Below are 27,492 nucleotides of genomic sequence, written 5' to 3'. Positions count from 1 at the left end.
TGGCTGGAGCAGTGGAGTGCAACTCAAGTGCCACAGCGTCTCCCTGCAGGTAAGGAAAGGTGGGAATCATGCATGCTGGCATGCCAGAGGTCAGTGGGTAAACTTGTATTGATAACAGAACTGTAAAAGCATTCATTAAACCAGTTTAACCCCTATCAAACTAAACTTAGCCCTTGTCAAACAAGGTTTAAATTTCCACCATGTGTGCCATTTTAAGTATTGTGAACACTTGCATAGCAAGTGTTTCTATCAGACTAAATGTGATTTTATCGATATAAATGTATTGCTTGCAGACACCACTTGGGTACCTTAAGTGAGACCATTTGCCCTGATATACTACCTGACAATGAATAGAAACACTTATTGATCAGTTGAACCATCTTCCAAAAATGGTAAGTGAAATAGCATTGAATGAAAAATATTACCATTATCCTTTGACAGAATATGTACCTAATTTAGGTGATGAGGTTGATATCTCACGTCTTCATATTCTAGCGGAGGGATTTTGCACAACCCTCTCTTAATGTTTCTCCTGAAGCCTGGCACAAATGTCAGCTCTTTTCCCTATCAGGGCTTTCTTCCAAACCTCTGTTCAGAGCACGTAATTTGGGGACGTTTCTCCAGTCTTCTAAGCTTCTTCAGGCATTATTACAGATTGCCGTTACACATAATAGGCTCATTTATCCCAAGTGTAACTCCACTGAGATGACAGAATTTGGCCCAATATCCTCAACTGCTTAGGCAATTTGTCTTGCAATCTTTGTGATAAATAATGCCACAAATCAGAGGAAAAATAGAATGGCTGCCAACATGACTACATTTATTATAGGAAAAGATACAGACTTCGAGGAAATCACAGGGTTCTGTTTTTATTTTGGTTAAGTGGAATATTGCTTTCTGTCAGATGATTGCTTTCTTTGACATGATGGAACAGTCTTTTGGCATTAATGACTATAGATGTTATCCTACAATGTGCGTGTAGGTAGGGCCACTTTTGGAAGAAGAACATGACAAGAAAGACTTCATGTTAAATCCAATGGGAAAGTGATCAGAACTAACTACAGATCACATCTTTATGAGACAAAGCTAAACACATGAAGCTTTTTATATCTTTGCCATCACACTAAGCTTTAAAAAAACCTGATGAGTGTGCTACAAAAACAAATTAGTATGGGGAATAAGAAGGTCTTTTCCTAACTATGGGCCTGATTCTCCACTGTTGTGTAAAGTAATTGTAAAATGCTACCAAATCCAAATGGTAGGCTTTAACACACATTTTGGGTACGTGACAATGGCATACAAGACTGAAAAAATATTTTATCTAATGAGTAAACATGGTTGGGCTCATTCTCATTTACACTAAGAACCATATGTGCACGGCTTCAGTATAGTAAAGGAACCTTATCAAACTGTAAATTATAGCGTGATGTTTTCATAGTTCTCTTTCATATCTTTTACAGCTGAGTCATCCAATGGCTATTCCCCACTGACAGATTTACTGTGGTATAGCAGTAATTCAGTAAAGTTACATGGCACTAGCACTTAGCATATAGTGTGCAGCAAACTCTGCAATTTAGCTGCAGTAATCAATGCTCATTTATGCAATTGGATGATGCTGCCACTCAGCCACTTGGCTTCTGAATGCCTCCCAAGCACTGTTTCTTCTGGGTAGTCGTAACTTTGCCCTATGCTTACGAAGACTAGTGCAGCATTCACTTTGAAGAATTGGGCTGGAATTAATATATATTCTTGTCTTTTTTCTGTATAGGTGAGAAAGTATTTCGTTCTTTTTGAATGAACAGGTGATGAATAATGGAGAACGAATAGTGAACATAAGATAACAGAGAAAAAAACTAATGAGCTTTATATGCAAGTATAGGTATTTATAGCAGGTTAAATTCATGCAGCTAGAAGAGGCCAAAATGAAGCATGTATACTACAAGTCCACAGCTTTTACTGACCCTCCATGCGGGAATGAATGACCCCACAAACAACTGCCATTCTCCCAAAATGTGTTACTAACAAGGGCAATGAACATGAGAGAACAGAAAACCCTGTTTGAATTAAGATGAATGCCCTCAGACACATTTGTAGCTATTAGTGTGTTCTTTTTTCCAGATATATGAAGGAAAGCCTTTAAAAGCAAAGCGCAGTTCCTTGAAAGATGAGTTTGCCTTTATCCAAGAGTGCTGTGTGCCACCTTAGTCCAGCTGCCATGAAATGAAAATTTGAATTTGGAAGAACTGAAAAATGGTGGCTATGAATTGGAACTTACCTTTGTAGCTGACAATCAGTAAAAACACATGCTTCTGTCCTAGAAGTATCATATATATATGTATTTCATACATAATAATCTAATATAGTATACAAATGATATACTGCATAAAGCAGATGTGTGCGTCGTATACCTTATATATATACATGTTCACACATGCACATATATATGTGTATACATGCATATGTGTGTGTGTATACATATAACTCGATGGAGGCCTATAATCAACCGGTTTTATACTTAATTTTTAGTTGGAAAAGGTTTGTCCAGCTGATCAAGACAAATAAGTGGCTCATAAAATTCCCTACTGAACTTAATAACATATATTATCCTGTTACTATATCATAGTTTTAAAATATATTCTGAATACTCAAGGAAACCCAAAATTAGCCCTTTGAACTGCCTTGGAATCATTTTGATATGCTTATTTTGAGTTTGGTTAGAAATTCCAATCTTCTTTTTTTCAGTATTTTTTTCCTTACTGCCCTTTATTACTACTTTTGTCTGTCCCTCCATCAATTTTGAATTACTCGGTTCCTGAGACTGTCAGTACTATTGAGCACCTGATTGGTGGGCTGTTACTGCTCAACACAAAAGCGTAGGATTCTCTCTCTCCTTGATGTCAATGTATGTGACATGATATGCTTTACTGAGCAGTAGATTAGTCTACTGCGCAGTAACACATCACTGTCTACACGTGTTCACATTATTGTGCAGTTAATCAGTATACTGAGCAGTTAGCTATTACCTATAAATAGAGGTAGTAAACTTATATGCAGTAAAATACATGTAGCCGGTGGATGGGAGCAAATTTGCTTCCAGTCAACCTAACCAACAGGGGGGCCACAGGGGACAGGGAGCTCTCTGTCCCTGGTCCTGGCATACTCAGCTCCCCTGCTCCCCCCTGGAGCTGGGAGCTGATCAGGCCCAGGATTGGGAAGCTCTCTGCCCGCTGCTTCTGCTCCTTGCATGGAGCTGGTTGCTCTGGGGAGTGAGCAGGGATTGGGAATCCAGCCCTTACTTGTCCCCTAGAGCAGCCAGCTCTACACAGCAAGCTGGCTGCTCTAGGAGGCAAGCAAAGGCTGGATTCCTAGCCCTCACTTGTTCCCCAAAGAAGCCAGCTGGATTTGCTGCTGCATGGAGCTGACTGCTTTAGGGGACAAGCAGCCAGTTCCATAGGGCACAGAGCTGGCTGCTCTAGAAGACAGCAAGGGCAGGATCCCCCCTCCATAACAGCCAGCTCTGTACCAAGCAGAACAGTTGCCAACAAGTCCTCTGCCTCCATGCCCAGCAGGAGGCTCACCCACAGCTGCCCCGTACCCAGAAGAGATCCCAGCAAACCCCTGCCTGGCTTGCTAGCAGCTATGCGTCTAGATGTTGCCTTGGCATGACTTTACGAGCGCTCGTGGTGCTCGGGCCAGGTGCCAGATGATTGGAAGATAGCCAATGTGGTCCCCATCTTTAAAAAAGGGAGGAGGGAGGACCCGGGCAAGACCTGGATAGGTTGCAGGGGTGGGCTAACAAAAACAGGATGCGTTTCAATACTGACAAGTGCAGGGTGCTGCACTTGGGCAGTAGTAACCGGCAGCACACTTATAAGATGGGAAACTCCCTCCTTGAGAGCACGGAGGCAGAAAGGGATCTTGGAGTCATTATTGACTCCAAGATGAACATGGGCTGACAATGCGAGGTCATGATCGGCAGGGCTAACCGGACCCTATCAGGTGCATCTCAAGTAGGGCCAAGGAGGTGATCCTCCCCCTCTATGCAACACTGGTCAGGCCACAGCTGGAGTACTGTGTCCGGTTCTGGGCACCCCACTTCAAGAGGGATGTGGACAACATTGAGAGGGTCCAGAGGAGGGCCACCCGCATTATCCAGGGACAGCAGGGCAGACCCTACAATGAGAGGCTACGGGACCTGAACTTGTTCAGCCTTCACAAGAGAAGGCTGAGGGGGGACCTGGTGACCGTCTATAAACTCACTAGGGGGGACCAGAAGGGTTTGGGGTAGACCTTGTTTCCCCTAGCGCCCCCCGGGATAACAAGGAATAACGGCCACAAGTTGCTGGAGAGTAGGTTTAGACTAGACATCCGTAGGAACTACTTCACAGTTAGGGTGGCTAGGATCTGGAACCAACTTCCAAGGGAAGTGGTGCTGGCTCCTACCCTGGGGGTCTTTAAAAAGCAGCTTGATGCCTACCTGGCTGGGGTCATTTGAGCCCAGTTTCTCTCCTGCCCAGGGCAGGGGGTCGGACTTGAAGATCTACGAGGTCCCTTCCGACCCTACTTCTATGATTCTATGTCCATGGGGGGCAGGGGCTGCTCTCTCCTGGCCTTGTGCACATCAGGTCCCAAAGTACACAGGGCCAAGAGACAGTGCTTAGGGCCCATGCTCACTGGGACCACCCCATTCCCCTTGCCAGCCCCCAGGCTATCGGGGGAGAGGAGAGGGGAAGCACCCCCTGGCTGGTGCAGTGGGGCAGAGCAGGGTGGGAGCAAATCTGTTTCCAAGAGGGAGCACATGCAGATGTGTTCCCCTGTATGCTTACTGCACAGTATTTTTATTGCACATTAAGCCTACGAATTAATAGCATGTGTAGATGTGCCCAATGAGGACTGGAGAGAGGAAAGCTTGCACCTAACTGTCATGCAAAAATGACCTTCTTGGAAATCTACGTTGTAACTGTAGGAACCTGATATGTTTCAAAAGTGTTATTATTTCTGGGAAGCCTACATGTGATGGCTTCACAACTAATGACGCCTACATCGAAAATATAAAGAAACTATTTAGAAAAAAAAATGTTGCTTCTTTTTCACTGGGAATCATATCACCACTAGTGAACAGAAAGAGAATGAAAACTCTCAATCCCAGTTTAGAGGAAGTAAAATCAGTTTTGCCTTCAGAGAATTGTGTGTCATTGTTTTAATGAGGGGTTTCGGACATTTGGTTTTTTAAAATAAGATGCTAAACAATGCAAAAAAGAGAGAAAATGGAGAACAGCTATTTAGAAAGAAGTTATTCTTGAAATAGATTTGAGGTAAGGTATGATAAAAGACTAAGAAGCAGTTAGGTAAATTAGTCTGTGCAGAGCAGTATACTACCATGGTTAGACTATTTCTAGTACCCAAAGTAGCTCATATAGAGCAAGCTTCAGTATTTCTATAATTGTGTTGTGTAGATGTACCCAAAACTGGTACCCAAGGTACCGCATACAGGAGAAACAAAGAGAGCACAATTGATATAGTCATACTTTATACATCAAACACAATAGCTTCAGCTAATACGTATGCTAATGCACATTAGTATCCAATTAACTAAAACATAATAGCCTACAAATTAAAAGTGAGGCTAGGCATGAGGAAAAATATTTAGCGGGATTAGCTATGTAAATAGATGATCAAGGGCCTAGATGGATATAAGACACATTATCTGTCTTCATTGTGCTTCTGCTAAGAAATCTTCCATTAATTCAATGGCAACAGGAGTGGGCCCTAAAGTTGAATGTACATGTGCTCATTGGCATTTTAATTAGAACACGTCAGCATTCTAATTAGAATGCTGCAGTCTCACCACAGTGTCACATGTATTAAGCCCTGCACACTTAGAAATGGCTGTGGAACGCTTTAACTAAATCTAGTTAAATGAGGTTTAGATAAAACATCATGCAGCCATTTGTAAATACATGGGGGCTTAATACACATGACACTGTGGTGTTTTAATTAGAGTGGCTGCCCAGGAACTGCCTTAATTAAAATGCCCTTCCCCCAACCTCCAAGCACATGTACAGGCAGCCTAAGAGATTAGGTAAAACACTTGATGACCTAATTCTGATTTACAATGAGATATTACCTTTACAGGGTTCTAACAATGTAAAAAGAACTTAAAGCTGATATAAATATAATGCATTATCATACTCAAGTCTCCCTTTTTATCTTGCCAGAGTATTGCTAAGGTACTTTTGCATAACATGATAATTAGGCCTTAGCACAGATTCATGGCCATTCTCTACAAAAATGGAAGAAACCTTTTTGGCAGGTGTGCCACAAAGTAGCCCCATACCTGACACTTATTCCCTTATCTCCCCTGCCTGGTCTGCTGCTCTGTTTTCTGCTTCCTTCCTCATCTGCCTGTCCCCTCCTCTTCTGCCATGTGCCACACATAGGGGCTGCCTGTGCCACTTGTGGCATGCATGCTGCATGTTGGTTACCCTGGCAAAACAAAGAGGGCTAGTTTGAACGTTGCATATTCCAAATGGTTTTTATTTTGTCTTTTTCCTCTACTACCCTTGGTGCATTTTGAATCTGAGTGAGGTTTAGTAATTTTAAGGGCATTAAAATGCTCAGCCACATCATAAAACCATTGTAGAGCTTTGCACAATTTACAATCTTGATTAAAGACAGAAAAGTCAGGCCAAACACAAAATCTGAGTCTACACAGCCACATATGGAAAGAAACTTGCTCAATACATGTCTAGTACCAGCTGATATTATCCAACAAGCAATAACTTTACAGAACAAACAATACATTTTTCCCAAAAATTTCAATAAGATAGAATTATGTTTGTGAAAAATAAAAATAAACAGCAAACATGAACATTTGTCAGAAAAAATGGCCTAAAATTCCAGACCACTATTGGCTCTAGACTTTTATGATCCAAGTCCAACAAAGGTCTTTTCCTTAGGGAAGTTAAGCATGGGAGTGGCATTTCAAGGCATTCCACTTTTGACCAACTGATGAGTTGGTGAGAGGAGACAGGGAGTGGGGTAGAAATGTCATGCTAACACTGGCTGAAGAAGACAACAATTCTCATTTAAAGCTGTTTAGCAAGAACTGATTGTTCAGTATTAAATATTCTGATTATCCATTTTTAAAATTATGCATAAATATATTTGGAATACACATGATGCCAATTGTGCCTGAAAAATTATATTTGCATGTAAAAAATGGGGAACTGCACTTTAAATCATGCATTTGCACATGTAAATATGTTTGCTCAGACATATTTTTGTTTGTGCAGCAACATTTTCAAGAACCTTTGCAAACAGTTTTTCAAGATGTGTTCTTGAATGCTCTTTGGCTCCATGACATGCATTTACTTTTTTTTGCAGACTTTGTCAGCTGCTGGTTATCTTTTGCTTAGATATATGATCTCTAATTGTGGATGTTATCAAAATCAGTTACAATTAGAAGACAAAAGTTTATATATGGAAATGTCTTATTTCACAAGAACTCAAAGGAAGTTGGCTGCACATACCTAACAAGATTGAATTTAGCCAATTAATTATAACTATACATTTGTACCATCATAATCTGGTCTAAAATCCACAGTGTAAATTTTTTAATTTCAACAGATGATCCTAGCTCAGAATAAGTTGCATTTAATATAGAAAATGTCTCTGGAGATTTTTTGCAGTTTACTATTAGAAGACTAATTTCAAATCATTAGTTAAAAGACAGTGCCTATTTCAGCACTTTCCCTTATAATTACCAAAGGTACAAAAAGATATTTCTATTTCTTCCTTTATTTGAATAATATTTGTTTTTTTCTTTTACTGTAAATGTTCAAAAGTAGTGATGGAATGCTGCTGTTTTATTAATGGTTGATTTAGTAAATTAAGCGCTTGTACTAAAACATCTATTTCTTACTGTATATAACATACAGTCTAAAGTCATGTATTACCATTGGAAGAAAGCCAAAAACTATACAGTTCACTTTCACATACAAGGACTCTTGGCTTCACTACAAAAAAAAATTAATATAAGGTTTTTATATGTAATTTTGCTTTACAGTTTTGAAGCATTTAAAGAAGACAATGCCAAATATGATTTTAATAACAAGCAAACACAATTCAACCTAACGAAGGCTTTATGACAAAAAGAACTTACTATCAAAACAGTGTAATTAGAAAAAAAATCTCTAATGCCATAAATGACCAATTATTAAAGATGCAGGAACTAGATTTTCTTTCACAAGAAAATCTGCTATTCTAAAACATTTCCTGTTCTGAAAATGGAGCAAAACCAAATGAATTTTTCAAAGTTTCCTGTGAAATAAACTTCAGGAAAAATTATTTGGGATTAATCAAACTGTATGTTTTGTTAACACTGAAACATTTCATTCCAATTCAAACTTTTAAAAATGTTATCTTATATAAAATTAAAAAAACTGAAAAAAAGTTGTTTCAGGAAGGAAAACTGAAACACTCCATCCCCAGTTTATTTTAATTAAACTCTAACTAAGTCAATATATTTCTATGAAATGTTCACATTTCAACAAAACAGTATTTTTAGATGGAAAATATTCCATCCAAACTTTTCTGACCAGTTCCAACAGCTACTTCTGTTCAGAAATTACGTTTTAATGATCTTATTTTGTTAACTCTTTCACAGCTAACATTGTACTGTTTAAGCACTATCTTATGTGGCTTGTTTGACTTGACATACCTGCTACAAGGGATACTACCAACTATGTATTTCTTATATAGGTGAGAATATTGCATGCCAATACCCAAGTTCTAAACTTGGTTTTTAGTAATCAGATTGTTAATAGAGAACATTTTGGTAGCAACCAATGGAAATTGTACTATATAGAGAACCAGTAAAGGAAAACTGTTGGCTTTAATAGAAGACTAGCTTTAATGCATTTTATCAAGAGGTTATTCTTATCTAAATGGATTTTAGATGCAGGGTTCAAATTATACACCAGCTCTTGTGGGGGTCTGTTGTGGTGGCACCTGGAAGGAGCCACCACCATCTAAGCTGGTTAGAAAGGCATGGGGCAGGCCAGGACCTCTCATCTCTTATGGGGGGGGGACGGGACTCAGCCCCCCTGAACCCCACCATATTTTGAACCCTGCTTGGATGTACTGTCATTTAACTATGTACAAGTATTGGACAATTTGTAAAAATGTGCATTTAAAATTAAGCTTTTAAACTTACGTGAAGCACTTACACAAAAAACCTAATTTTCAGAGGTATTGAGGAATCTGCAGTTCCCATTGCCTTTAGACATGCAGGTTTTCAAATGATGGCCACTTTGCAGGATGCATCTATGAAAAGGGTTCCGAGGAAGAAGGATTAACATTGGGTCCAGAACCAAGATGCAAGGATATATCAGAGCACTTTGAACCTTAATAACAAGTACCTGTGCTTTTGAAAAAAAGATGCTGGTACTACTGCATTCTGAGTGCTGCCATGGCTGGCTTTCCTCTCATGAACTGTCCCAATAAAAAGGATAACTTACTGGATTTTTTTATTTAAATAAAGGAAACATACCAAATGTGTTCTCATTTTAAAACCTATAAGTAAGATAGCTTTAATCAGACTGGTTTACAAATTAGAGATTACAAGTGTTCAGTCCCCTTGAGAAGTAAAAATAATCAGGATGATGACACATGATTAGAGAAAGGCCACTCCATGCCAAGAATTTTAATCTACAAGCAATTATTTAAAGACAGGAGAAGACAGCTGTATAAAATGAAAGAGGTAAGATAATTAAGGAATAACAAAAGAGCAGGAAGTTGTTTCTACAAATGGACCATCAATGCTGGCTTGTAGGTTTGACATATAAGTATGTATAAATTTGAGTAGGTGAGATAAAATTAAAACAATTGTTTTCATTTTATTTTTGATGCTACTATACGCATATATCACACTGTAAATACAGCAGTGTGAATCACTGTAACACATTAAGTGATCAAATAAGAATTGGGCCCATCAAGGTCTTGACCTGCTTCTTCTGAATGAGGCATTGAGCCATAACTTTTAAAAGACTATAGTGCTGTATAATATAAATTACTTGTGATCGAACATCTCTTCAAGTTCAAGAATTCCCAGCCAAGAGAGATATCTTAAAGCACTGAGCCATGGCCCAGATATTCCATTTGTAAAGGATCTAGTCAAATAAGTAAAAATCAAAATCTTGCTGAAGAACCCTTTATCTAACTCAGCAAGTCAAGATGATTTCTACAGTCCTAGGACTCCAAATGATGGCATCAGCAGAATCGTAGTTTGGGACCATCCCTCTTAAAGTATATGAAGGTAAACCATGTCTGCCCTTTACTGAAGACTAGGGACCTACTGAATTCATGGTGGAAGTAGAGTAGGCGGTGACTCCTTTAATCACGCATGTTCCCCTGCATGAACCTTGCCCCTTGCCCTCTGCCTTGCTGCTGATTAACGGATGGCCCCACTGCTCCCTCCTGATCAGCAGGGAAGCTAAAACCATGGTTTTAAACATGGCACCATTTATGCCTCCCTGTCAGTCAGCACCAAAAGGCAGGACTGTCTGGGGCCCCTCAGCCAATCAGTGGTGAGAGGCAAAAATGGCGCCATATTTAAAACTGCAATTTTTGCCTCCCCACTGATCATGAGCGAGCTGCAAATGGGGGCCCCTCCACCAATTGGTGGGGTGGGAGACCCTGCAAGATTAAAAGATCCACAGAGCACCCCACTTCTGCCATTAATTCGGTAGGTCCCTACTGAAGACATAAATTAGGTCTGTTAGAAAACCTGGATGGGACCATTCAGAACTTATTAGTGCTGTTCTTAGCTTAGATGCCTCTTCCTGCTGTCACAAGAAACAAGAGAAAGAGTCATTGATCAAAGCTGTGATTTTCATGTAGCACTACAGGATGCTGACATTAAGCTACTAGCTTAGAGAGATGCCACTATCTTGAACTTGCTAAAATCTGCTTGGCCATTAGAAAAGTCATATTTCTGTAAAAAGATCACACATATCTTTGAAAACATGACAAGAAAAGAACTATAAATTCAGTGTCTGATCATTAAAACTGCATGGTTGGGGTGTTGCATATTTAAAAACAAAATAAAAATAGTGGATGTGAAAGGAAGTGAGAGTGCTGCTGGGTGACCACCAGCTTACTCTCAGCTACTAGGAAAAGAGACCTGAGAAAACACTAGTTAACATAGTAATTCATCAGCAAGATGAAGACTCCACTTATGCTCACTTAGGCAGGACTTAAGCTGGTCCCTTCAGTGCATTAAACTATTCCTTGGGCATGCCCTTCCTGGCCCCATTTGTCCATAGTTTCAACTTGCATTGAAAAGTTGCTGCTCATTTTACAATGACTGACAAGGGTCAAAATGTTAATACCTAAATATTTCAGTAAAATTACTTATCCACCAGGACATCTCAGTTTGTTTTCATCTTTTAAAAGTTGCAGCTTTTCATATCTTCTTTCCGTTTCATTTTATTCTTAGTGAATGAGGCACCATAAAAAGCTGTCCTGGGACCTGGTTCCCCATTTACAACTATTGTTATGGTAGGAACCTTAAACTTTAAAAATAGTATCTGCTGAGCCTAAACATCTGACTGAAGAATACTTGTTTTGTGTGTAAGGAAGCCAAGACAAATCAGCTGACCCACACAGCACTAGCATAACATAGTGACCTCTGAATAACTTATGTCAATCTTGCTAGTTTTAAAGCTTTGTCATGGTGTGCATTAATGAAGTATTGTGTTCTTCAGTGTCTTAGAAATTTCCCAAACAATCAAGATAGTCAGTCACTGTTTATAACATATGCCTTTGTCCAGACAAAATTCAAGTGGTATGAGACAGCCACATGCACATATCTCTCCCAACTTTTCTTTATTTCAAAATTTAGGCATAGTTACAGTGCTAGGATTTATGCTGGCTTTTTGTTTGTACATTGAACAAATTCAAATACAGTCTTATTAGTATGGGGATTCGATTTTCATGTTTCCTACAGGCATGGCTTTTGCTTACATAAATGACATATTTTTGCAAAGGAAGTAGCATGTTTTCGTCTTCCTTGGTTAGGTTTGGGTTGCCATCTGTGGGCAGTAACATTTTGTTGTACCTACAATATGCATTTTCCTGTATTTGTAATATCTTCTTAGACCCACAAACCGAGTTTACATGTTTCTGAAAGTTTAAATAACTTTTCAGAGTCATGTCTGCAAATGCTGATGTGACTGGAAAGAGAAGAGAAATAAACTACATATTTGTTATAGTTCATAAACTTGAAATTGGGAAATTCAATTTTATAACATATGCAGGGAAAGGGTAGAGAAATGGGCCAGAGAAAAATTATGAATGGTTCTTATTTCTAGTTATATGTACTTAGGAAAACTGCCCTTAGATATGCAAATTCATTTCAGAATGAACCTTTTATTACAATCCTGCGGTGGGCCAATGGAGCAAATTCTTAGTTATGTTGAGGTATTTATGTACTCCTGAAGAAAAGAAAGAGACCACAAACACATTTTACTAGGATTTCAGAACATATGTCTCTCACAAAATGCAAAGCTAAATCATTAACAGATTGTACCATCAAGGCTATTAGAATCATATTCAACCTTTGAGAGAAATAACTCAAATGACAGACACAAACCAATAGCCAAACAGAAAAAGTAAATGTCCTGATTTAATGACAAATATATTTTTAACAGAATGATAGATTAATAATAAGCTCTGTCTATGCACCAATCCTTTGTATCCAGATTCTTTCTGATGATGGAGCTTCAATCAAGCTCACAGTTGCTTAGTTGTTTATGGAACACTCATTTCCCCCCCAAAGTTTAAGGACAGACATTTTTAGCCTTTTTTATGGTCTATAGATGTATGGGCAGTTGCCAACCACAGTGGCTACATTTTTTTTACTGCTGTATATGAAGCAAAGTGAATATTTTCATGCTAGTATTCCATAGCATGACTGAAGGTATTGAAGACCTGCCCTAAATAAGCGAGGTTTGTTTATCCTAGCAAAAATAAGCCTGATAGGGCATGTGATTCCTGTGTAAAGACATCAGCAATAGAGAAGAGCTATTTAACCTTAAGGGCAATTCTGGCATAATAATAAATGGGTATAAGCAGACCATGAATAAATTAGAGTAGTGAGGTTCTAGAACAGTATTCCAGTAAAAGTACTGGGGAGAAAAGCCCTAACTACTGTTCAAATTAATGAGGTTTTCCTGGTCCATGAGGCCAGAAAATGGCTTTGAATTTCAAAGTAGACGTACTTTGAATTATCCATATCATAATGCATACAAAAACCTATCCTTTTGGCTGGTGAGTGACAATAGCTCTAAGTATCCAACACTTTAAACTATCCAATATCAAACTAACAAGATTTTACTGTAAGTTCAACTGCATTTTAAATATACAAACTAACAGTTTGTGTTTGAAGTATCTGTTTCTAAAACATATCAAAACTTAACTGAGCAGCCCCTTTCTTCAAAGGGCATATAGCCATTAAAATATTTAAGAAAATATGATTCTACTTAGCCAGGTTTTCAAATACAGTATTTATCAGTGTACCAAATGACAGCCTACACCATGAAGTAACCACACATTAGTGACAATAGCAACACATAGATTATATTAAGGAGATGTAGCTGAAAGAAGTTCTCTCCTCTGGGAAATTATGTGAAAATTAGAAGTAAGAGGGACATGTTAAGTAGAAACAGATGTCTGAAAATTCTCAGAGAGTGCTTTAAGGCCATATTTTCCATTAAGAAGTTTGGAAGTAGCAGTAGGCTTGAGTAGTATAGATACTGACAGTTGATGAGTCTTCATGAACCCCTCAAGTTCTATACAGAAGTTCTCAGGCCCTCTCAGCTCCCTTCTCTCAGGTCTACATGCTATTCTTGGAGCGGCTTAACAAATTCTTCTTACTCATCAAATAAAGCTGTTTTTCATGTTTACATATACTTCCAAGGAATCAATCCTCACAGTACCTCTTCAATGTAGTATTAGCAAATAGTAGCTGCTGCCATACTAGAGTCTCCACTGATCTGGAAAGAGGATTGAAGGCTTGACTGTTGCATTTTTTTATACCACCTAGAGGAGTTATACAAGCATAACATTTTAGGGAAATGGGTTTTGAAGGGACCTCAAGACATCATCTACTCCCACCCCCTGTTCAAAGCAGGATCATCCCTGTCTAAACCACCATAGGCAAATGTTAGTCTAACCAGCACTTAAAAACTTCCATGGATGGAGATTCCACAGTCTCTCTAGGTAGCCTGTTCAATGTTTAGCCACTCTCACAGTGAGAAAGTTCATCCTAAAATCCAACATAAATTGCCTTCCTGCAATTTAAGACCATTACTTCTAATGATGTAAGACTGAATGGGTGCATCTACACAAGATGCTGTACTGTGCATTAGACTGATCTAATGTGCAGTAAATTGTCACCATTTACATATGTGCAACAATTATTGTGCAATGTATTAGTCTAATTGCTGCTTTCTAGTACCTGTATATACATTCAAGTATTTGAAAACAGTTATCAAAATCCCCCTTAGTTTTCTCTTCTTCAAACTAAATAATCAGTTTTTCCTACTTTTCTCATAAGTCACGTTTTCCAGACCTATAATCATTTTGTTATGCTCTGACTTCTGACCCACAGAATCCACCACCTTATTTTAGGCTGAAATCAAGTTGATCAGGCATGAATTGCTCTTAATGAATCCATTTTGGGTGTCCCTGATAGCTAAGGGTACTGGGGAATCTATATGACATATAAGAGATGATGTAGAAAACACTGTTACAATGCCAGTTTCCAAATGGCATTAACTAAGAGTAGATTTAGTTGAGAAGTTTTCATTGAAATGGTTCTGATTTTGTTTTATGTTTTGTTTTTTTAAGGACACAAAATAACACCTCCAGAACAAACAAGATTTTCATTTTTTAAAAATGGCAGCATTTCATGAGAACAATAAAAGGCACTTCACTGACCTCAGGACTATTCCCACTTGCCAAATTTCAGGTTATTTGTCTAAACCACATTGGACTTCTGGCTACTTAGAACAATGATTGGAAAAACGTCAACTACCTGTTTTTCACTAATATTTTTCCTTGGATATTGTGATATGTATTTGCTGAAAGTTAAAAAGAATCCAACCTAATGAAAAGGCTATCTGCACAAAATTTTATCTGAAATAGTTCTAATTTGCCAGGCATGATAAACTGAAAAGAAAGGTTATATCTAGAAGGTGTTGGGCAACCTTACCTATAAGCACGTGGCATACAGACAGCTCAATTCACCCTTTAGATACTCCTGACTTCCACCAATAGATACCAGGCTCTACCTGTATTACTAATTAATAAGATGACAATACAGGATTCTCATAAATATGCAGCATACTTCCTGGGTTTGTTGAAATGGCTTTCTCTGGTCAGCACTGCATAGAGCACAGGAAGAAGAGTACAGTAAAATCTGTTATCTGGTATCCCTGGGGTAAGAGGATTGCCAGTTATGTAAAAATTTTGGTTATCTGAAATAACCCGGCAGGGGTTTTCAGATAACGCGGAGTGGGCGGGGCGGTGGAGGCTGCATGCCAAGCAACACCAGCTCAGGGTAGTGCATGGCAGTGGCGGCTGTGGCATGCAAACTTCCCCCCCAACCTCCTGCATCCAGCTGGCCGGCAGCTGGAAATTCTGGTTAGTAGAGTGTGCCTCTTAGTAAAATCCCAGATAACAGGGATATTACTGTATATGGTGATGATGCCTTCTCTGGAACAGCTGTCCTAGTGAGCAAGGACAGCAATGTGATATGCACTCTCCTTTATTTCCTGGGCAAATTAAGTCCATAAACTGAATAGTGTCCTTTGGATTTTGGTCTTCCTAATGGAAGGTTCAATAAAAAATAGTATATTTTGGGCTAGGTAACATGTCACTGAAAGTGGTGAGTGCAGTTGCTGGCCTCCATTTAAGACAGCTGGAAAGAAATGCATCAGCTCCTTTAGGAAACAATAGCAATCTCTCCTACAAACACAGGCACATCTCAACATCTCAAACTAAAGGGACATATGGGCTCACTCAGGAATTTGAATGGGGTAAGAGTGCCTGGTCTGGGTATTGTTTTAGGCTTTAGTAAGGCATGGGTGTATGTATATATATATATGTGTGTGTGTGGATGTATGCATATATGAACACACTTACACACACACGGTGGAAAGCAAGGAAAAAAAATCACAAAAAGTCACAGAAGAAACAGAAAATCCAGACAACTTGTAAAAGCTAAGAAAGCAAGGCCCTGAGAGTACAGACAGCTTGGGGACTGAATGCTAGGAGACTGTGGCAAAGGATATCTTTAGTCTGCTTCCCTTGCATCTAGGGAACTAGGACATTGCAGATTTTTCTGTAAGTAGGAGTCCATCCAAATCCATAATCAACGTTTTGTTCTGAAAATAGCCTACAAATCGGTCAAAAAGAGGATACCAAGATGTTACTGTTAGAGGCCCAAATAAAATTAACTGTTGAACCTGGAACTGATCTCCTGCAGCATAAACTGTGTACTTTTTAAAAGATTACTGAAGCAGTGTCACATGTTGCTATAAAATGCACACTGCTGCTCTCTCTTTACAGGTAGTAACTGCCTTATTAATTCTCAGAACTCAAAATTTTGAGAAGAACCACTCTTGAAACTTCTCTATAACATTCTCCCTAGTTGTTGCCTAGCGTATAACACTGATTACAGTAATTATTCTGCCTTTTCCCCTCACAAGTTACATAAGATGTTTTTAAAGCATCCATCAACAGAAGACCAATTATGACTGGGGAGCTTAAGGCATTCTTTTCTGGTTGGCATGGTTACAACAAGGTGATTTCTTTCACAATTAATGCTTACAATATTCCAACATGTATGTTGGAAAAAAAAAATAATTACATAGAAGTGCAACACACCTCAAGTAGCATCTAAGTCAAAAAATTACTACAAAAATGCCATTGTTCTGAATACCATTATTTAATTAGGTAATGACAACATACCGACTGTGGGGTGGTTTGAATCACTTGACCTCTTTTATTCTAAAACAGCCCCAACTATTATTCTAACCTTATTTCCGCTGCACAAGCCCAACATATCTTTAAGCATCTGTATAAATACAAAATCACTCTCCAAGTTTTGGAACTAATTTAGACATTTTTCTTCAATTTAGGGGTTTTTTCTGCCAAAAGACTGACATATGCTTACCACAAAAATACAGTTATAATGCTCTGATCATGACTTGAACTAACCATATAATATGTGATAGCATATTTACATTTTCTATGTTTTTAGAATAGTTTGAAGATAGCCTACAATATCAATTATCCCTCCCCCACAACCCCATTAGAGAGGTTATTTTTGTGTAATCCCTGAAAGTTTAGACAATTTATCTGAACTTCATTGCCTCTCCTCAGCATTAGCATAGAGTTGCTGATAAAACAGTTGCTACATTTCACCTCAGGGATGGATTATGACTCTCTGTACATAATACGCATATCAGTCAGTGAAGGGTTTTGGGTTTCTCTGAGATGACAGGTGCTATGTATTAGAACTGGTCGGGATTTTTTGGATTGAACTTTTTTTGTTGAAAAATTACAATTATTCAGATGTTAAAATGAATGCAGGTAGATAACTCGGACAAATTTCTCATTTGGAAAAAAAAAAGTGCTCAAATGAGCCATTTTTTTGTTTCTCAAAACAACATTTTTCCACTGTCTGTTCTTAATGGCTTTTATCTTGAAATAGCAGAAAATTCATCTTAATAAAATATTTTAAAACTATTAAAAGGATCTTAAATGAAATGACCCAAACCAGAACTTTCTCCAAATGTTGGATCATGAGATTTTGAGAGTTCAACCTTTTGTCCCAATTTGGAAAGGGAACCCTGTTGAAATATCTCTCTCCCTGCCCCTCGCCCCCCAAGACAGCAAGCTGAACCAGGACAACTTTCTATCTAGCTTTCTTCCTTATTTCCAATACTAAGACTTTCTTTCCACCCAAAGTATATCCTTCTCCCTTAAATCTAATCCAGTGTTTTGGACTCATTCTTCTTGGCTATCAATCCCCAGACATTGTCCATCTCACTCACTTTCCTTGGTATGCTTCTGACTTTTGGTAAGATAAATTTGAATGGAAAATGTTGAATGTTGAGTTGTCTTGTATTTCCTAAGCCATTTACCCAGAAAACATTTAAAGGAAAGGCTGCTCTAACTATATAAGCCAGTCTGCTATATGCCTCTGTAAGGCAATTTGCCTAAGAACAAATCCCATTTGTAAAAATATTATTGTCAAAAATGCCATAAAAGAAGGCATTGCTTTCAATTATGTATTTTGTTATTTTCCAGCCCAAAACATATCATATTATTTCCAAGAGCTGCCTGCTGGCCTCAGTAAATCAGAGTAGTTTCAAAGTAATTTACATTTTGATTTGCTTTGGAGTGTAGAGAGATAGATCCAAGCTACAGACTTTGCAACTGAAATGTTTGGATTTAGAATTGAGGGTCAGAGCTTGCACAGGGGAACATTTTACAAGTGATGGCCCCTGTTCTGCAAATTGACTACACATAGCCTCCTCACCCTGTGGAAACTCACTGACTTCAGTATGGTTTTGTGTCGGAAAAGAAGTTTTCCTCCATAGAACAACATGCAGAGGCAGGGTCAGGAGCTCCACCTGTTTCGGCAGTTTTGTCAGCCCACTGAAATCAAGGGAATACATCAGGAAAGGCATGGTATATTAGCTCTATCAAACATAATAGTCCATCGTGTGCCTAATGAATAAGTTTAATTTACCAAACTAAAGAGTCAAGAGCTAAGCAGCATTCCTGAGATTAAAATTAATGCAGTGAATTATATGTACGGGGACACCACCAGCTGTGAACAGGGCCACTGGAAGAGTATTAGCTTAGTGGGCTCCTTTTTGTATTCATCTGCCATGCATTGACCAACTCAGAGCACTGCCACAGCCAGACAAAGAACAGATAATCAATGCAATGCATTTCTCCCCAAAGCAAAAGGATATAGTCAGAATTCAAGGGATATAAAGAGGATTTAAAGGGGTTCCAATGAGGAAATACCTGTCAAAGGGTGGCATAAAGAGTTTCAAAGATCTGCTTAGGGTTTCAGCAGGGTTAAATGGAGCATCCTTAAACTTCAAAAGGGCCTCCTAGGTAAAAGGGAAAACTGTGAGGCTTCATAATCTGCAATGGTCCCTCCATCCACTCCTCAGGAAACCATTTAAGCGGCAGTTCTTAGAAGTATGTAGCACCATATACTCTTACTGTCTGAAAACAAAGGAAATTGCCCAACTGAGGATTCAGTTTATTTACAACATGGTTTCTTACACCAGAGAAATCTCTGAACTTAATATATATATATTTCACACACATCGGGTGTTGCTCTGTTTTGGCACAGGTCACGGGCTTCTAAAGATTCGACTGATATCATTGTCATTGGGCTGGTTTGATGTAATGGCATGCCACTGGCCTAGGACTGACTGAACCATATATATTTTACACAGCTGGAGGCTGTCAGTGCTTGGAGCTGACATTTAGGGGCTGCGCACAAACAATTCCCTTCAAGCATTTGCAGACACCCTGGCACACTTCCAGATGTATGTTTAAAAAATAGCTAAGTAAATAGGACTCTCTTTCGATCGTTTTTTCTGGTTCTGTCCCAGTTGCTAACACTGAATGACTCGGCTTTTAAATAGGTAGCCTCAAAACATATGATGGTATTCTTTTTAGTCATCTTTCTACAGCAGATATGCTATGGATCCCATTCTCAGACCCCCACACCAGGATGATTAAACAGGCACTTTACTGCATAAAAGCTTCTAAAAATAGTTGCAAAACATGGGGCTTTGGGAGTTCTTTTTGCTCTTCTTTAGTAATTCATATTGTATACCACATTTAAAAAATGCAGAGAATATTTCTATAATGGTGTTTCCTGGAAATTGCTTGGAGGTTTTCATTCAGTTCTAATCAGGAGAGGTGACTGATTCAGGATGCCAGGGCTCATCACCAGCCTGCATAACCTGAAGTTTGAAAACCAGAGCTTTCTATCTTGTGGCCTATGTCAAAACCCTAATCAGAATGCACCCCCCAAACTCTGGCAACATTGCAGATTGGATCTGATTTGAGACCCAAATTTGCCCTTCACCTCACCAGATACAATGTGTAAAAGGAATTGGCAGAAGCATAACTGCTAGGGCCTGTGCCCTGTATGACAGCAGTGGCAGTAGGGCCAAGCTGGCTGTGGCAGTGGCTGGGGGGAGTTTGGGTTTCAGTTTGAATAGACTGAATAATTATCTTTTCTCCAAGTCTCCAGTGAACCTTAAGCTCCCAGATTGCAGGAGGCTCCCAGGATCCTCAGTTCTAAGGTAAAAATTTGCCAGAAGACTGTTCCAGGGCCAGGGACCCACAGCTTCCTAGAAAAGGCTGCAGGGAAAATATGCCAGGATCAGCTGCCAGAGCCCTCCGCCTTGGGATGGACCTGCCAGGAATCCAGGCAGGGTCTCCTCAGAGCCCAGCTTTCAGACAAAACATTTCAGGCTCAATGAGCTGTCATTTTTGACAAAACTTTGTTGTATTGCAACTATGCCCAGCTGTAGTAACTGTTACTGCACATTATAGCAACACTCACTTTACTAATCCTTTATGCTAGCAGAGCGATGTAAATGAGAATCAAACTGTCTCCAGACAAAGTTAAACAATACAAACTCTTTTACTCCCTGCCAGTGCATTATTGCAGCAGTGCCCATACAATGCTTCATAATATGTAATGCTTATCAGTACTTTCACTGGCAATAAAAATCAGAGGGTCAAAATATTCAGCCACGCTTTACCAGTTTATTATATCACTAGAGAATTTGGTACATAATGTTCTTTTTCTGCTTTCCAGCTAATTCTCTCCTATTTCTCCGCTGCCCTCTCCCTCAACTGCCATTTCCCCTGTATCAGACAGTAGTAATAAGAAGTACCACTAGGCATGACTAAGCAATAGGCAGGCGTGCATACCCACCTTGCTTAAATATTTGTTCACTCTCTCTATAGAAAGTGTTGCAACAAGTCCAGATGCTGGATAATCATTGAATGCCTACTGAATACACAAAGATATTCATTGAGTTAACTATTACAATACCCATTCAGGTTTCCTTTTCAGTATTACACATTGAAATAGCCTGGAATGATTTCATGCATGTTCTTACTCAGGACATTAGAACAACTAAAGTTAATACTAAGTGTAAATAACCTAGTGTCAGATTTAGATCAGAACCAGTACATGCTAGGGCAGGATGCTTCAGAATATGAACTTGTTTGTCCTTTGATTTCATAGTGTGCCTGAGTGTATTCATTAAAGACTGGCAAGAACACATATGGAGACATATCAAACAAATGACTTTTGGCTCAAATCAGATTAATTTACTGGCAAAAGAAGAAGATAAAGAGATAAATCCCCAGGCCTGTTTTACAGAGCAAAGCAATAGGAACTGTTTTAAGAAAGCAGCAAATTCAAGCCAAGTGCTAAAGCTAAAGCAATCGGCATATGTATGTGTGGGGATGGGAAGGGGCAGCAGAGTCTATAATGACAAAATTCTATATAATCACATTCGTAAGGGATTGCAGGTTATTTCAGGAGAAAACATTTAATATTTTTTTATGAATTTTATTCAATTCAGCACATGGGTGTTTTCTTACCCCAGGAGTCATGGGACCCCTCTATATGTTACAGGTGTCACACAAGGCATGGCTGGTGAACTAAGACTGGTGGGGTGGGTGGAGCAGTACACGGGAGTGGGGAGGGTTTGCAGCTGGCCAGGAACAGGGTGGGGTTTGCAACTTCCCCGCTCCTGGCCAGAGGGCCCAGCTGGCTGCAAGTGCCCCCTCCCATCTAGCTGCAAAACCCGCCACTCCTGTGTGACGCTCCACCCGCCCCACCAGTCTGAGTTCATCAGCCATGCCTGTATCACACACTTAACTGGTTAATTCTACAGTTACCTTGAGACCAACTACATGTGCAAAGCAACTATCATGTCATAAGGCCTAGGAACAGAAGTTACACATAAATTGGTTTAAGTCATCAGAAACTGGTTTAAACCTGTAACAGAACCGAAGCTCAGTGCACATAAGCCAGTTTCAAAATGGCTGAAACTGGTTTAAGATAAACCTTGTTGAATGTAGTATCAGACTTAACTGAGTTGGGTAAAACTGGTTTATGAAACTTCTGTCCCAGACCCCTACCTGGTTCATGTTAAATCACAGTCCCCCAGCATACTTTGCATCCTGGGCTGTGCTGTGCTGTCTGCTGCAGAGAGCAGGGCTGACCCCACCCCTCTGCTCCCTAGCTGGAGCAGTGAGGGCTGGCTGACAAGGAGGTGGGGGGAGGGAGGCGGCTGGGGGTGCAACCCAGTCTGCAGGTGGGGGGCTATTGCCCCCCCCCAGGCAAACCCTGGCTAGCATCTGGGGTCAGGGAGGGGGTTAAACACCTCTTGCCCCGTTGAAACTTACTGCTAGCTGTAATGGAGGAGTACAAATCACAGAGGCACCTGGAAACAGGAAGAAGGGATGAGCAACCCTGCTGAGTCCTGCCTCTGTGATGCTGGACTCGACTGCAAATCCCAGAGACCTCAGGGGCATCAGGAAGAGGAAGTAAACTCATAGCCAAAGAGCCGTGCTCTAGCACCCTCCTGCTTCTGGCCTGAGTCATTGCAGGCATGTGGTTGGATTTTCTGTATCAAAGGTAAATGTGAGTACAGGCACACATCAGGGTAGGCTGACTATCTGGGCCGACCTAGACAGATTAGTTAAATGGGCAGACCAGAACCAGATGCTGTTCAACACTGAGAAGTGTAAAGTGCTCCATCTGGGGAGGAAAAATCCACAACAAACTTACAGGCTCGGTGGTGTTGTGCTACTTAGCACCGCATCTGAAAGGGACCTGGGGGGGTCATCATTGACCAGAAAATTAATATGAGCCACTAGTGTGATAGTACAGTTAGCAGAGCAAACAATATGCTAGCATGCATCCACCAATTTATCTCAAGTAAAACTACGAAGTTATTCTCCCACTCTACTCAGCATTGGGGAGACCACAGCTGGAGTACTGCATCCAGTTCTAGGTGCCAAACTTCAAGAAGGATGTGGAGTAGCTTGAGAGAGTCAAGAGAAGGGCCATTCATATGATTAGAGGCCTGAAGAGCAAGCCATAGGAGGAAAGGCTGACAGATATGAGACTGTTCAGCCTAGAAAAGAGGAGACGACTTTGGGGGGGATTTGGTGGCAGCTTACAAATATATCAGGGGAGAGCATCAGGGGCTAGGCCAGAGGTGTCCAACCTTTTTGAATGTGGGGCTGGATCATGAACTTTTTATCACCCAGTGGGCTGGCGAGCCATATTCAAAGACCTCACAGGAAGTGGTATCACATCAGGAAGTGATGTCACGTGACCTTTGACACCAATGAAGTTGCAGGAAGTGACAATGAAATGGGCCTGAAAATGTGGTTTAAAATCCAAAATAAAAACAATATAAAAGCAACAATGAAATAATACCAAACACTTGACTAAAATAAACACTGTCACATAATGAAAGAAGCATAATGCAAGTTGACAGATCAAATGTGGAAAAGATATCAGCCACAGTGGAAACTAATCAAAGGTGGAGGGATGTCTTGGTGGGAGACACCTGCACGGTGCTTTACAGCCTCCGCCGCTCACTGCCTTACAAGGGGCAGGTAGGAGGGGAGGGAGGAGTGAGCAGGGGCTCCTCAGTGCATCTGAGGGGCTGCGAGAGAGACTTGCGGCTCAGCTGGGCACGGCCGCAGCTGCAGCAGGGCACGAAGCAGAGCAGGGCAGGGAGAGCCGCTGCCATGCGTAGGAGCCCCAGTCCGGGCTCCTCCTCGTCCTCCCAGCCACAGCCCCCTGGGATGTGTGGGAAAGGCACCCTTCGCTCTGCCACTGCCCACCTTGCTGTCCCGGTGGCCGCATGTGCCCGTGCCACCTCCCATCCCCAGCAGCACATAAGAAGTGGCCCCCTTGGGACTTGGGGCCTTGCATGCGGGCATCTGGGCCTGGAGAGCCACAGCGCCCGGGGGGAGACTGGCTGGGGGAGCAGGCGCCGCCTTGCTGTGGGGCAAGGCAGGGCAGGGCAGCGAGGCTGGCTTGAAGTGGGCAGGTGAGGAGGCAGGCACAGGCTGGCAGTGCCAGCAGCCGCTGCTTGGCTTCCCACGCGGGGCCACTCCGGCAGCACAGGGCACAGGGCATGGGCACAGGCTCGTGTTGGGGCAGGGAGGCGGGGGCAGGAGCACGGGCACTCCTGGATGCACATCCTCCCCGCCAGCGACCAGTGTGTCCTGGGACCAGGAGTAGAGCCGCTCCTCCGCCACCCAGCAACAAAGTTCTTACATGAAGGCTTCATCCTGCACCTGCCCTGAGCCCGCGGCACCAGCTGCAGCCGCCTGGGTGGTCATCGGCTCCTTGGGGCACGTAGGTGGGCAGGGCCACTCAGTAGCTGCAGCCAGTGCCTCCCCCCTCCGGGGAGGGATCTGGCCCCGCGAGGGACCCGGCCAGGCCATGCCGCACTGACGCGGTGCATGTGGGAACCTTGTCCCTTCCCCAGCCCTTCAGCAGCCATTAGGAAGCTGCTGAGGGGCTGGGGGAGGGATAAGGGGTTTCCCGTCGCAGCACCATGGGCCACAGAAAATGCCTTGGCGGGCCACATGGTAGCCCGTGGGCAATATGTTGGACAAGCCTGGGCTAAGCGAACAACTATTCATCAAAGCACCCCAGAGGAAAACCAGGAGCAACAGTCATACACTCGTAGAAGAAGGTTTCAGATTGGATACAAGGAATAACTTATTCATGGTTCATGTGACCAGACTCTGGAATAGACTCCCAGCAGGGGTGGTGCAGGCACCTACTCTGGAGATCTTCAAAAGGAGACTGGATGCACACCTTGCTGGGGTTGTCTGACCCCAGCAGTCTTTGCTGCCCAGAGCAGGGGGGCTGGACCCAATGATCTCACAAGATCCCTTCCAGTCCTAAACTTCTGTGAACCTATGAATCTGTGTCTATTCACTTCTGTTTCAATTAAATCTGTGCATCTTAGAGAAACCTGCAAAGACTGAATTAATTCAGCCTTGGGCTTTTGGATTGTCTGTACCTAGCCAAAAAGCTCCAACCAGCTATAAAGCTAGACCCTGAAAATGCATCCTAACTTTCTAACAGGTTGCTAATGAGCTTTAATTTGCATGTGTTGCAGGGTCTCCCCTGTAGCTGGGAGCTCCATCAGATGAGGGTGCACCCCTCCCAGCTGCAGGGGGTCACAGCCCAGCTGGGGCTGGGAGTCCTGCAACTGAGGGACTCTCAGCCCCAGCAGCTGCTAACTCTGGGTCCCAGCAGCCCAGGGGGTGCATGAAACCCCCAGGGCTGGGGGACTATGGCTACCATGATCCTCCAGCCTCAGGGATGCATGTGGTGCTCCCACATTTAGAAGCCCCTCAACTAAGGAGACTCCCAGCAGTGGAAGCTTGCTTCTTGCTGGTGCAGGGGGAGCCTGAACTCTCCCTGTGTCACAGTAAGGCACAATGAGATCTAATGCACAATCCCACAATCATGCCTCCTACTGCGTATGTATGGTGTGGTAGGAGGCACAATTGTGTGGATCATGCATTAAATCCCATCACGCCTTTACCTGTATGTGTAGAGGGGCACTTAAAATCAGAGAGCTATATACTGATGTATACATGTGTGTAATTTTGTTTGGCCATAGCTGCTTTCTCAAATACAGTGGTAAGAGTAGAAATAAAGCCTATGGTGATGGTTACAAAGACCCCTAATATTTTTTCACTCCTGCCTCATGTTCTGTGTTGGTAGAATAAAAGTTTCCAAATATACTATGAAGAAAGTAGGAACTTACGTTCATGGTCTTGCAACTCTTTCTTACAAGGGAGCTCAGGGTGCATTGCTTGAATAGTTAATGCTCTTAGCAAAAGATCCATGATTCATGTAAAATTCTTTTCATATATTAACGTTTCCTTGTTCACTGTTGTTCTCTTCCTGCTTCCTTTTTACTTGACCTGAACTAGGATTGTATAGTGTTCCATCCTGAGCTACACAGGATTTGTTTTTCCTGAAATCATGAGCAATTCCTGTGACATACAAATTCCCATGAAGTGTGTGTTATTAAATGAATAAATGCCACCTGCTTTCCACAGACCAAAGGATTGATGAGAGTCCAGGAGGGGAAAAAAGAGGAGCAGCTGATTAAAGGTTTTATTTTTAATTTATGTATATTTTTTTAGATTTGAATCCAAATTAATGTAGGAAAGGGACAGGAGTATCCTATTATGCCTCCCACATGAATGAAAATAATCTGGCAGGAAACTATAATCAATTTGTGTTCACTTGGGCTTTATTTTTCAGAGTTAATTTAGAGCTATAATAGAGAAATTATGTGATTAGATGATAATTCACAGAGGATGACTATTGGAACAGAACTGGACCTGAATGTCCAGTTTAAATTTAATACAACACTTTTTGCATCCAGGTACCCAGAACATAACTATTTGCCTATATAGATCTTATGATATCTTTTCCTAACACATCCTAGACTTATATCATTTGTATTCCCTGAAAAAATATTAAGTTATATTGAGTTTTTGAAATCTCCCATTATAAAGCACAATAATGAAAACATTATTCTGACAGAGAATGAGTAAGGATACACACTGTGTGCCTTTCTGCTGGATTTGCTTCTATGGATATCCAGGGATGCCAAACATTTTTAGCTTTTCCAGGAATCTTCACTGCTCAAGCTCATACGTTTCCTAGTATTTTTCTCTTAAAAACCTCTGCTAAGCTGAATATTTTGGCCAAAACATTTTGTTTTTAACTAGAACACAATATAAGAAATGCATTAATGGCATATAATTAAAGGAGAGAAATATTAACATGCAAGTCAAATGGCAAAAGGTATGCAGATGAGAATGCATACAATAAAATGGTAGGGGTGTGCAAAGCAGGCCCTATTTGATTTGGATTCAGATTGAGCCTGAATCAGGGTCAGTGGTTCAATTCGTTGATTCAGATCACTGTCCCTGAGCAAGAGAAATTGAGTAAGGAAACAGGATTTAAAGTCAACATATGGATGACATCTCACAGGAAAGTTTTATTTACTAGGGCATATTAGGGCTAGACTTGTGAAAAAAAAAAATTCTTTAGTAGTTTTGGAGTGAGGTTGTATCTGTGATGGTCCAGTAATGGAGAATGATTTGTATATGAAAGCTTGTGTAAATCTATCCCAACCATGCAATTGGTCCAATAAAAGACATCATCTGTCAAACTCCTTGCCTCTCTGAAATAAACATAGTGATTTTGATTCAAAGGTTTTCAAATACTATTAAAAACAACTTTTGTTTAGATTCATGAGAGTTCACACTCACTGGGGTTTGCTTTCTGCT

The 27,492-nt window shown here is 40.9% G+C and overlaps 1 long non-coding RNA gene across 24 annotated transcripts in view; it reads right to left on the bottom strand.

Annotated features, from left to right (window-relative positions):
* LOC106738300 (uncharacterized) overlaps positions 1 to 27,492 on the bottom strand; it is a 372,722-nt gene that overhangs the window by 155,574 nt on the left and 189,656 nt on the right. For 3 of the 24 annotated variants that reach the window (XR_009457417.1, XR_009457403.1, XR_002089086.2), the window contains exon 3: positions 9,218 to 9,327. The exons of 19 other annotated variants lie outside the window; for them this stretch is intronic. This is a non-coding gene — a long non-coding RNA (uncharacterized LOC106738300). The remainder of the gene's footprint in view (positions 1 to 9,217; positions 9,328 to 27,492) is intronic. 2 more of the 24 variants (XR_009457407.1, XR_002089085.2) reach the window with 1 other exon arrangement.

This window comes from Alligator mississippiensis, chromosome 1 (assembly GCF_030867095.1).
Source record: "Alligator mississippiensis isolate rAllMis1 chromosome 1, rAllMis1, whole genome shotgun sequence".
Taxonomy (NCBI): Eukaryota; Metazoa; Chordata; order Crocodylia; family Alligatoridae; genus Alligator; species Alligator mississippiensis.
This window is presented reverse-complemented; position numbering and strand designations above follow the sequence as displayed.